The 12,509-nt window shown below is 40.5% G+C and overlaps 1 protein-coding gene across 2 annotated transcripts in view; it reads left to right on the forward strand.

Moving 5' to 3' along the window:
* Positions 1–11,735, forward strand: part of LOC138356747 (zinc finger protein 160-like) — a 28,260-nt gene extending 16,525 nt beyond the window's left edge. For both annotated transcript variants that reach the window (XR_011224633.1, XM_069313060.1), the window contains exon 2: positions 11,397–11,735. The gene's annotated coding sequence lies outside the window, so the exon portion shown is untranslated. The remainder of the gene's footprint in view (positions 1–11,396) is intronic.
* Positions 11,736–12,509: the final 774 nt, after the last annotated feature.

A 12,509-nucleotide genomic window follows, 5' to 3' on the forward strand; every position in this document is an offset into this window, starting at 1 on the left:
CACGGTAGTGTTCTGAGCACTTGCTCATTTTCCTGGTTGCCCTCAATCATCTTTTCTCCCTTTCCTCTGGCATCTTCTCAGCTCTCTGTCAGCGATCTTACCCTTCGATGTTGAGGTGATGAATTGCCTTTCCTCCAACTGCATCTTCAACTTGCGATTGATGCCGTGTCGTCTTGGACAATCAATCATGGCATCAAGTTCTCCACAACTAAAACTTGTGCTCTGACTTTAACTCGGAAGTAGGTCATTCTTCGTCCCCCTTTGTCGCTTTATGGTAATCCCCTTTTGTGCATAGATTCTGCTAAACTTATGGGATTATTCTTTGACACTCACTTGTCTTGGTCTCCCCATATCTCTTACCTCTGAGTTGAATGTTTTAAGGTCCCTAACTTAAGGTAAGTTATACTTCCTGGGGAGCTGATACGAGCACACTCCTCTCTCGTACTGTCTAAACTCAATTATGGTTGTCGTGCTTACTCATCTGCCTCTCATTTTACTCTTTGCTGTCTTGATGCTCTGCACCATACTGGGTTATTCTTCAGCCCTGGTGCCTTGCATTCGACTCCTACCCTAAGCCTGTATGTCGAAACAGGCATCCTGTCTCTACAGGATCATTGTGATCGCTTCTGTCTTCGCTACACTGTGCAGTCCCTACAACACCCTCCTCACTTTCACTTATGTCGTACTTTTCCTCACACACTTTTCATCACACTCCCGCTCCATTTCCAACTTCACAGATGGGTCAAAGTCTGCAGATGGTGTAGGCTACTCTGTTGTTTTTCCTGACCACACCTATGTGTTGCCTGCCTCCAGAGACTAGCATCTTCACAGAAGAACTTCATGTTATTTTGTATGCTCTTCGTCAACTGCTTTCTTGCTGTCACTTTTCCTTTGTTGTTGTAGTTGACTCTCACAGTGCCTTCATGGCTCTGTAGTCATTTAATCCAGTCCATCCTGTGGTTGTCGAAATTCAACATTATCTGTTTCTTATCTCCAGCAGATTTAAGACAGTGGAGTTTTGCTGGGTCCCAAGCCATATTGGTGTCCTTAAATGAGTGTGCAGACTTTGTCACTAAAGAGACTCTCTGCACTTGCCCCATCTCCCGTAAAGGTGTTCCTTATTCTGTCTTCTATCCAGTTATTCATTCTTCAATCCTTGCCCGTTAGAAGGGTTGTTGGTCTTCAGTTACTTGTGACAAACTGCGTTCTCCTAAAGGTAACATGTCCCCTTGGCCTACTTCCTACCACCGTAACCGGCGGTGAGAATTGGCTCTGACGAGATTACGAATTAGCCATACATGTTTAATTCATAGGCACTTAATGGCGCGCCTCCCTGCTCTTTATTGTTCATATTGCATTGTCCCTCTTACGGTCGTACATATCCTTGTCGAATAACCTGACTAACAGGAGGTGCGTATGTCTTGCTTCCCTACAGTCCCTCACTTGTCCCTCGATAGAATCCTTGATGAATCAGATACCTTTGATATCATTTGCCTTATGTGCTTTTGTTCTCGAATTGGCATCCTTAGTCATATTTATCATTTTTTTATATTCCACATAGTTAATGGTGCTTCATAACCTTTCCGGCTTGGTTCCCTCTTTAGATAATTACTTACGTACTCTTTCTCATCTACATAAATGAAATTCAAAATGTGTCTCAATTCCTCAAGCCAGTTTTATTTGCTGTTTACACAACCCACAGTTTCTTAAATCAAGAATTGGCAATATCCAGATTGGTAATAAAGTAGATGGCAAATTCCATGAAGTTCTCATTCATAACAAGCTGAATTTCCAGTGCCACATACAAAATATAGCTAAAAAATATTTTAAAATCACTTGGCATTCTTTTCTAAATCAAATATTATGTACATAAATAAAAAAATCAAATGTTTATTCAGGTAAAGTACATACAAACAAGGGGTGATACAAATATTGATGAATTTATAGTTACTGCTAGTACATACAATGCCTAAAGCCACTATTACGCAAAGCGTTTTGGGCAGGAAAAACACTAAAGACTAAAACTTAATACTAATTGCGATTAAAGTATAAAATGTGTTGAGAAAATATAAAAATAAAAAAGAGGGGAACATGGCAGAAAAACAGCAAAAAAACAATTTGGTCGACAAACAGCAATGTTTAAAAATAACAGACATGGGTTGACATTATAGGGGTAAGGTAGGTTATAGCAAGTTAGTTAGGTAGTGCATAGTTTTTATCTTAAACTGGTTGAGAGAGGTACAGTCTTTAACATGATTGGGAAGGTCATTCCACATTCTGGGTCCCTTGATTTGTAGAGCATTTCTAGTTTGATTAAATTGTACTCTTGGAATATCAAAAAGGTATTTGTTTCTGGTGTGGAGCTCATGGGTTCTGTTACAACCTTCAATGAAGCTTTTAAGGTCAGGACTGGCATTACAGTTCAGCATTTTATATATATATATATATATATATATATATATATATATATATATATATATATATATATATATATATATATATATATATATATATATACAGGCATACCTCAGAATGCGAGTTTAATCCGTTCCTGGAGACGCCTCGCCTTCCGAAAACTCGCATTCCGAAGTTAATTTCCCCATAAGAAATAAAGGGAAATGAATTAATCCGTTCCTGACTACCCCAAAAACCCCACATCAAACTAAATTTTTATACCTAATTTACCTAATTCATCTAAATAAACCTACAAAACTATGTTCCAGTTATTACTTACCTTGCTGTCGAGTGCTGTAGGCGTATGGAAGATGGTGAGGAGGGGGGAGGAGGAGAGGAGTTACTGTTTGGAAGGGGAGTCCCCTTCCATAATCACATCAGGCAGTGAGGACCTTTCTGGTGTGCTCTCCCTGGGACGTTTAACCTGAGTGCCACTAGGTCCTGGTTGAGGCTCACTGCTCGATTTCCTCACCACAAATCTGTCCATGGAAGCTTGCTTTTCCCTTCTTCGCAAGCTCTCTCTGTAGTAAGGCATCACATTGTCATTGAAAAGATTAAGACAACGGCCTACTACAGCTTTCTCTGGGTGAGTCTGTTCAATAGTTGTTTGAATCTCTTCCCACATCTGACACACCTTCTTAATTACTGCAGAAGGGACATTCGCTGGTGCTATTGGTGCTGCTGCCACCTCCTCCTCCACTGCAGAATCATTCGCTGCTGTGTTGGCTTGCTGTTCCTGTTGAAGGGCTAGGAGTTCTTCGGTGGTCAGTTCTTCGTTGTGTTCTTCCACCAACTCCTCCACATCATCACCATCCAATTCCAAGCCCATTTGCTGGCCTAGACTAACAATTTCCTCAACAATAGGCGCATCATTTATAGGCTCAAACCCCTCAAAGTCTAGTTCTCTCACACCTTCAGGCCACAATTTTCTCCAGCCAGAGATCAGGGTTCTTTGAGTCATTTCTTGCCAGGCTTTGTCAACGAGTTTTAAAGCACTACAAATGTTAAAATGCTCTCTCCAGAACTCTTTGAGGGTGAGGTTTGTGGCTTCAGTCACTTCAAAACATTTCCGGAAAAGTGCCCTTTCATACAGTTTCTTAAAATTCGCTATGATTTTCTGGTCCATAGGCTGAATTAGAGGAGTGGTGTTAGGAGGAAGGAATTTAACTGTGAGGAATTTATTGTATTGAGGCATCAAATCATCTTCCAAGCCTGGAGGATGAGCAGGAGCATTGTCAAGGAGAAGCACGGCTTTGAGTGGCAATTGTTTCTCCTGCAGATATTTTTCTCTGGCAGGGCACAGCACTTCATTCACCCACTCCGAAAAAATAAGCCTAGTGACCCATGCTTTTTTATTAGACTTCCACATCACACACAAACGGGTTTTCTGCACATTATACTGTTTGAAAACCCTTGGATTTTCAGAATGATACACTAGCAAGGGTTTAATTTTCAAATCGCCACTCGCATTTGAACACAGCACAAGCGTAAACCTATCTTTCATAGGCTTGTGTCCAGGCAAGGATTTTTCCTCCTTGGTAATGTATGTCCTCTTAGGCATTCTTTTCCAAAACAGTCCTGTTTCGTCACAATTAAACACTTGTTGCGGTAGGTATCCCTCAGCCTCTGCAAACTCTTTAAATTCGTCAATAAATCGTCCAGCGGCTGGTTTGTCTGAGCTGGCTGCCTCCCCATGCCTTGTAACACTATGGATACCACTTCTCTTTCTAAATTTTTCAAACCAGCCCCTGCTTGCCTTAAACTCTTTCTTATCTGCATCACTCGTTGCAGGGGTCTTCTTTAGAAGGTCTTCGTGCAACACCCTGGCTTTCTCACAAATAATGGCCTCCGAAACACTATCACCCCTCAACTCCTTGTCGTGTATCCAAATTAATAACAACTTTTCCACTTCTTCAAGTATTTGTGGTCTTTGTGCTGTTAATGTTCTTACTCCTTTTGCCACATTAGCACTCATAATCTTATTTTTCTTCTTAAGTATAGTGCATATTGTTGATGTGGCTTTGTTGTACTGCCTACAAAGTTCAACAACACGTGTACCGTTCTCATGCTTCCGAATGAGCTCTTGTTTCTCCTCTATTGTCATCCTCACATGAGCTTTCTGGCCTTTATCCTTACCACTGGCTTTCTTGGGACTCATGGTGAGATATATAATAACAAATTGTATAGACAAATCACCAAAAATCCAACAAAACACCGAAAATCCGCGAGAAGAATTGATGTGGGAGTAGTCACTGAGCGCGAGACAATGGTAAACTGAGGGGCAGCGGGGCAGAGGGGCGACGATCGCCGAACCACCACGCGCTAGGTCGGCCTGTACGCGTATCAACAAACTCGCGTCCCGAAGTAACCATCGCCTTCCGAGACAAATTTTTGGAGTAAATACACCTCACTTCCGAAAACCTCGCATACAGGGACAATCGCATTCCGAGGTACCACTGTACAGTATATCAGTATATATATATATATATATATATATATATATATATATATATATATATATATATATATATATATATATATATAAAATATATATAATATATATATATATATATATATATATATATATATATATATATATATATATAATATATATATATATATAAATATATATAATATATATATGTATATATATATATATATAAAATATATATAATATATATATATATATATATATATATATATATATATATATATATATATATATATATATATATACTGTATATATATTTGAGTGAGGTGGATGGGGTGAGGTGGCATTATATATATATATATATATATATTTTATTAAATATGACCGAAAAAGTAAGATTAATAATTCTAACACGAATTTTCTCAATCTTTCGTACATTATACTTCACTGTTGGAGGTAAATCAAAAATCACTTCTCCAAAATTCATTTTTATTTCTAGTCTGACGCGACACGGGCGCGTTTCGTAAAACTTATTACATTTTCAAAGACTTCACAAATACACAACTGATTAGAACTTGCATTTCCCTGATTTTATATCTACTTTTGAGTGAGGTGGGAAGGGTGATGTGGCATTACATTTGAGTGAGGTGGGAAGGATGATGTGGCATTAGAGGATATTAATAGGGTATTAAAAGTATCAACACAAGACAGAACACGAAACAATGGATATTGAATAGAAGTGTTTGTAGAAAGCCTATTGGTCCATATTTCTTGATGCTTCTATATTGGAGCGGAGTCTTGAGGTGGGTAGAATATAGTTGTGCAATAATTGGCTGTTGATTGCTGGTGTTGACTTCTTGATGTGTAGTGCCTCGCAAACGTCAAGCCGCCTGCTATCGCTGTATCTATCGATGATTTCTGTGTTGTTTACTAGGATTTCTCTGGCGATGGTTTGGTTATGGGAAGAGATTATATGTTCCTTAATGGAGCCCTGTTGTTTATGCATCGTGAAACGCCTAGAAAGAGATGTTGTTGTCTTGCCTATATACTGGGTTTTTTGGAGCTTACAGTCCCCAAGTGGGCATTTGAAGGCATAGACGACGTCTGCCTTCAAATGCCCACTTGGGGACTGTAAGCTCCAAAAAACCCAGTATATAGGCAAGACAACAACATCTCTTTCTAGGCGTTTAACGATGCATAAACAACAGGGCTCCATTAAGGAACATATAATCTCTTCCCATAACCAAACCATCGCCAGAGAAATCCTAGTAAACAACACAGAAATCATCGATAGATACAGCGATAGCAGGCGGCTTGACGTTTGCGAGGCACTACACATCAAGAAGTCAACACCAGCAATCAACAGCCAATTATTGCACAACTATATTCTACCCACCTCAAGACTCCGCTCCAATATAGAAGCATCAAGAAATATGGACCAATAGGCTTTCTACAAACACTTCTATTCAATATCCATTGTTTCGTGTTCTGTCTTGTGTTGATACTTTTAATACCCTATTAATATCCTCTAATGCCACATCATCCTTCCCACCTCACTCAAATGTAATGCCACATCACCCTTCCCACCTCACTCAAAAGTAGATATAAAATCAGGGAAATGCAAGTTCTAATCAGTTGTGTATTTGTGAAGTCTTTGAAAATGTAATAAGTTTTACGAAACGCGCCCGTGTCGCGTCAGACTAGAAATAAAAATGAATTTTGGAGAAGTGATTTTTGATTTACCTCCAACAGTGAAGTATAATGTACGAAAGATTGAGAAAATTCGTGTTAGAATTATTAATCTTACTTTTTCGGTCATATTTAATAAAATATGTCTACAGGAAAGACTGCTACCAAAATATACTAATATATATATATATATATATATATATATATATATATATATATATATATATATATATATATATATATATATATATATATATATATATATATATAGCAATGTTACAGTTTACAGAAAACACACACTTATATAACAATATAACAATATACCAATCAGTGTTCGAAGACCTCGTCCAGTTCCTCGGGGGTCGGGTGCGTACCCAAGATACAACACGCATTTCCCCTCTGAACAGCGACACTGAGGCGCTGGAACATAAAACTGGCCGCTCTTGGGTCTCTAGTCTACCCAATGAGTTCCTCGCCCAGCTCCTTCAGGAACTTAAGTGCACATTTACCCCAGGCGCCCAGAGTCTCAGAGCCTATTGGCACGAACCTGTAACAACGTTCTAGGTCCCTGTACTTGTTAGTTTTCTGGGTCTCCCTGAAGGTGGCCGCCCCGCCTCCCTCAGCTGCGCTGTAAGGTAGATAGGTATCAGCCAATGTGGATGCACACGTGTAGTCCCACACGACCTGTTTACCTTCCCTCCACGGCTGCAGGGTGACTCCATCTGGGCGTTTTTGGCTGTTGTCAGGCCTGCACAACTGAGGTTCCCTTTGTGCTGGGCACCCAGCTGAAGCCAAACTTCTCTTGATGATGTCATTGACTGCTTCATGTCTGGCAATCTTTCCCTGTGTCTTACGACAGATGAGACCATGGCTGCCGTATTGGTCTGCCCGTGCATGGCCGCAAATACACCGGTGCTCGGTGGAGATAGGGACGGCAAGGCGCAGAGCAACACCAATACTTAGGGTCCGATGGTCCAGGCGGGTGCCCAAGGCGGAATTAGGGACTGCCAACAGGAAGTCCCCGGCATGGGGAGCTTGCACAGCTAGAAGACGCGCTTTGTCCTTCCTGGAAGCTGCCTCCAGCAATGATGTGGCGATGTTCTCCACTATGGGGCTATCCCATTTGGACTGTTTGCAGTCATTTGGAAAACTCGGTCGAGGATGAGAGTTGACAAGAGTGTCCCACTGACCGGCTCCTTCCGCGAATTTGGGATCATGAATCCCAATGAAGTCTCTTAGGTGTTCCGGTAGTATTTTCTTAACTAATTCACCTGTTGCACTGGTCGAGGATAAGAATGCCGGCAATGCTAACTGGGTCGCCTTGCGAATACCTATCCCCCCGAGTCTAACTGGGAGCGTTGCTTGGTCCCTTTGGTCATCTTGCAGGGAGAGGTTATATATATATATTTATGAGGTTATATATATATGAGGTTATATATATATAGAGGTTATATATATATATATATATATATATATATATATATATATATATATATATATATATATATATAATACACATGAGAGGGTGTGCAGTGACTTAATATCTAACATATTCAGAGATTTGAGTAGGGGTACCGAGTGATGTCTGGGGCCAGAGTTGGATATTGTCCTAATAGCAGCTTTGTGTTGAGTAATTAGAGGATGTAAAGAATTTTGGGTAGTAGAACCCCAAGCCCAAATACCATAGTTGAGATAAGGATAGATGAGGGAGTAATAGAGTGTCACCAGGGCAGGGCGAGGTACATAATATCTGATCTTAGAAAGAATGCCAACAGTTTTTGCAACTTTTTTTTATATATTTAGACTGTGTCCCTGAAAATTCAGCTTGTGGTCAATGAGAACGCCAAGGAATTTGCCATCTATTTTGTTACAAATTTGGGTATTATTTATCCTGAGATTTATTTGATTTGAGGATTTATTGCCAAACAAAATATAGAAAGTTTTGTCAATGTTAAGGGTGAGTTTGTTGTCAGTCAGCCAAAGATGGACTTTATTTAGCTCAGTATTCACTGTGACATTTAGAGCAAGGGGGTTAGGACTGGAGTAAATGAAAGTTGTGTCGTCGGCAAATAGAATTGGTTTGAGGTGTTGGGAGGCATTTGGAAGGTCATTAATGTAGATGAGAAAGAGGAGAGCGCCAAGTATGCTGCCCTGAGGAACACCAATGTTGATGCTTAGGGTGAGAGAAATTGAATTATTCACAGAAACATACTGGAGCCTGTCAGTAAGGTAAGATTTGAGGTATTGCAGGGAGTTACCTCTGACTCCATAATGATGTATTTTACAAAGAAGGTTTTGGTGGTTGACAGTGTCAAAAGCCTTATGCAGGTCCACAAATAATCCAACAGGGAACTCATTTTTATCAAGAACTGCATGTATCAAGTGAATCATACTAATAAGTGCATCGTTAGTACTTTCTTTGGGTCTGAAGCCTTATTGACAAGAGCTATTTATATTGTGTTTGGCTAGATAAGAGTAAAGCTGCTTGTAGATAAGTTTTTCAAATATTTTTGACAAGTTTGGCAGGATTGATATAGGTCTGTAGTTGTTAACATCAGTGAGATCACCACATTTGTGGACAGGGGTTACTCTCGCTTTTTTTAGAATAGCTGGAAAGGTTTGGAGTTCAAGTGACTTGTTGAAGAGCAATGCAATAGCAGGGGCTAAAGATCTCGAGGTTTCTTTGTAAATTAAAGTTGGTATCTCCTCAAGGACACTAGATTTGGTTTTAAGTGAAAGGATTATCTCATTAACATCAGGGGAATTTGCAGGCATTAGGTACAGAGACTGGGGATAGTTACCTGTAAGATAGTCCTGAACATCAGTACTGGAAGATGGAATATCATTTGCAAGGGATGACCCAATGGAAGAGAAGAACCTATTGAACTCAATAGCAGTATCAGAGGCTGTAAGCTGACCATCGTTATTGGACAGGAGTATTGGTTTGTTATTTAAAGTCTTCTTTGATACCAATATATGTGAAATTGTGCTCCATGTTTTCTTAATGTTGCCCTTTGTTTGGGTAAATTTATCTTCGTAGTATTTAATTTTGGCTCTTTTAATTATTTTAGATAGCAATGATGAGTAATTCTTTGAAAATTTTTTGGAGATGATTCCTAACCTACACTTCTTCTCAAGTTCATGTTTTTATTAATAGATTTAAGTATTCTCTTTGTAAGCCAAGGATTGTTTAGCCTTTTAGTTGTGACTTGTTTCGTTAGCATAGGACAGTGGATGTTATAAAGGCTGAGAGTTTTTTGAAGAAAGGATTGCACTGCTAGGTTGATGTCCCCTATGTTACCTAATTCGGTCTCCCAGTTGACATTAGCAACAGCAGCTATAAAATTGCCTATAGCAGTTTCATTGTGCAGCCTAAAGCTTATCTCCCTTGTCTCTAGAGGTGGTTTGTTAATGTTAGGAGAAATGTGGGGTAATGGTCTGTAGTGCTATCGATGATTATCCCTGAAGTAAGCAGAGAGGTTATGTTGGTCCAGATGTGATCAAGAGCCGTGGTAGTACTATCAGTGATTCTATTAGGTCTAGTGATTAAGGGTATGAGGAAGCAGGAATTCATACAGTTGAGGAAGCTAGCAACAATAGGGTCCTCAGGCTCGCAGAGATCAATATTAAAGTCCCCTGCGATAATTAGATGGTTTTTGTTCAGTCTGTTATCTGTTTCCCTCACTAATATGATCACTTCAACGTCTGCTCTATTCATAGAATTATTTCTTCGATCTCTCTGTTTAGATTTATTTTCCTTTCTAAAGACAGTTGTGTCTGTTTAAGCAATTTACGTTATTTTCTCCTTCTGTACAGTCGTCTGCGTGTTCTCTTTCTAGAGTTGTCCTCTTTCTGACCCTCCTCATATGCATGTGCTCTAAGCAGATCTAGTAGGTTTCAGCTGTCAGTAGAGCTATTCCCTGTTTGAGAGGTTTGTCACTTAAGATGGTTCCCCAATGAATGTTTCCAAGGTCTATATTTATTTCTTCCCAGTCGATCCTCTTATTGTTGAAATTGAATTGATTGAATAAGCCTTCTAGCTTGTTGGTTCTGTTGGACTTACTACTGTTATTAATGTTAGTTTGCACTTCAATGAGCTTACGGTGTGAGTTTGTAGAATCTGAGACTGTAATGTGTCTGATTAGTCTGGTGAGTAACGGTTGTGGTGTCAGTGTAGCCAAAAGTTTTGTTGTGTTTTAAATTATTTTTAATTAAAAACAGTTTGTTTGGTGTGCTAGAGGTACACTTCACTTCTCATTTGAATTTTACACTAGAATATGAGCTCATTTTGGACATTGTCAAGATGAGTGTTTATTTACCATAACTGTTGTTGTTGTCTACCTTACATGGTACAAGCTGGTGAGTTGTGGAGTTCATTTACATAATTGTGTGTTAGACTTGAGACCAAATAGATCTTTTGGGTGTAATTTGATTCATTTGTTAAGAGTACGTATAGTGTGTATAGTGTGCCTATGCTTTGGGCACACTATACAGTAATGTAAGTTTGCCTCGGGTAATAAATAACAGTGATCATCATTACCCGGTTTCAGGGGATGGACTGTTTCAGATCATCCTCCAAAGGTTTCACAATGTCAAGAAAACGGTAAATTTAAAGTAGTCTCTCCTACCCTACCAGAGGCTCCAAAACAGAAAATGGGACAGTACATCACTTTCTTGAGTCGCTTTCATTTTCTAGTAAATTTTTTGGCCTTGTGTGATTCATATGAGCAAAAAGTGATGCTCTTTATCGGAGGACAGGTTAGGTATTTACTCGGAGTAGAGATAATATTATAGAGAATCTATTTTTTTTTCTCTTTGGCAGTAACACCACATGAATATGGCGTTCCTTGTGTGGGTGTGGCGGCAAAGTGATCTGGCCGCAGCGGTGCGACCCATCGTGGCTGTACTGATTTACGTCCTGGATGATCCAAGAAGCGCCTTAGTCGGACCTTAACATGCATCTTAGCCCAGACACAAGTTCGAACCCTCATTACAGCCTTTGTGGATTTGTTCATTAAATGTATCATGATATTGTGATTTCTGTATCACAAGTGATGTTCTTTTCCTTAAGAATGTATTCCATGATTTGTATACAGATAAAGGTTTGATTGATAGCAGTTGTGTACTTCAACTTGTCTTGATAATAAACAATAAAAGTATATTTGAGTTTAAAAACTTATTATTGCTGTCAAGTTTCATAATTTCTGGAGTACAAGACGACTGGTATTGCCCCTTTTAACCCCTCCGTGGTGCCTCCTTGCCGTGGTGAGGGGCTCACGTACACCTCCCTGTGACCAGTGTAGGTTGCCTTTGCCCCCTCTCCTGCCCCGTTTTTGGGTGGTGGATGTGCTGAAGGGCACCACGTAGGGGCCTTATGAGCCATCGGACCACCTGCTGGAGGGGTCGCCTGTGAGGGGCCGCCCTGAGTGGATGGTTGGGTGTCCAGGCTGGGGCGATAGGGGGAATGGGGTCTTAGCACCAGTGTGGGAGAATGGACGATGTAGTAGGACTCCCCTGTTGAAAAGGGGGAGCACCGCTGGGGACAACGCACCCTTCCTGCACTGGCACGCGCTCAGTTTCCCTGGCTGCCCTGGTAGGTGGTATCTCTTGGTTCCAGGTCCCAAACTTTTGATATTGTTTGCTGCATGGATGACGATACGACTTCTCTTACCCAGGCTCATGGGGTGGGTGACCAGGCCCCTGAGTCGGACCATTCTGGAAGACCAGGATCTGTAGCCCCTACTACAGGGCCCGGTTTAGGCCCAGACCGGACTCTTCCTTCCTGCTCCCCTCCCTCCTATGTGGTTGGGTCGAGCCTTAAGCCTGCTGTGGTGACTGCCTCGTCCCCTTGCATGGCTCCATATTATTGTGACTACTGCGCCTTTTGACCTCTCTCTCTAAAGGTCCTCATCGCCGTCCACGCCATGGCTACTCT

The sequence above is a fragment of the Procambarus clarkii genome, chromosome 74 (assembly GCF_040958095.1).
Source record: "Procambarus clarkii isolate CNS0578487 chromosome 74, FALCON_Pclarkii_2.0, whole genome shotgun sequence".
NCBI lineage: Eukaryota > Metazoa > Arthropoda > Malacostraca > Decapoda > Cambaridae > Procambarus > Procambarus clarkii.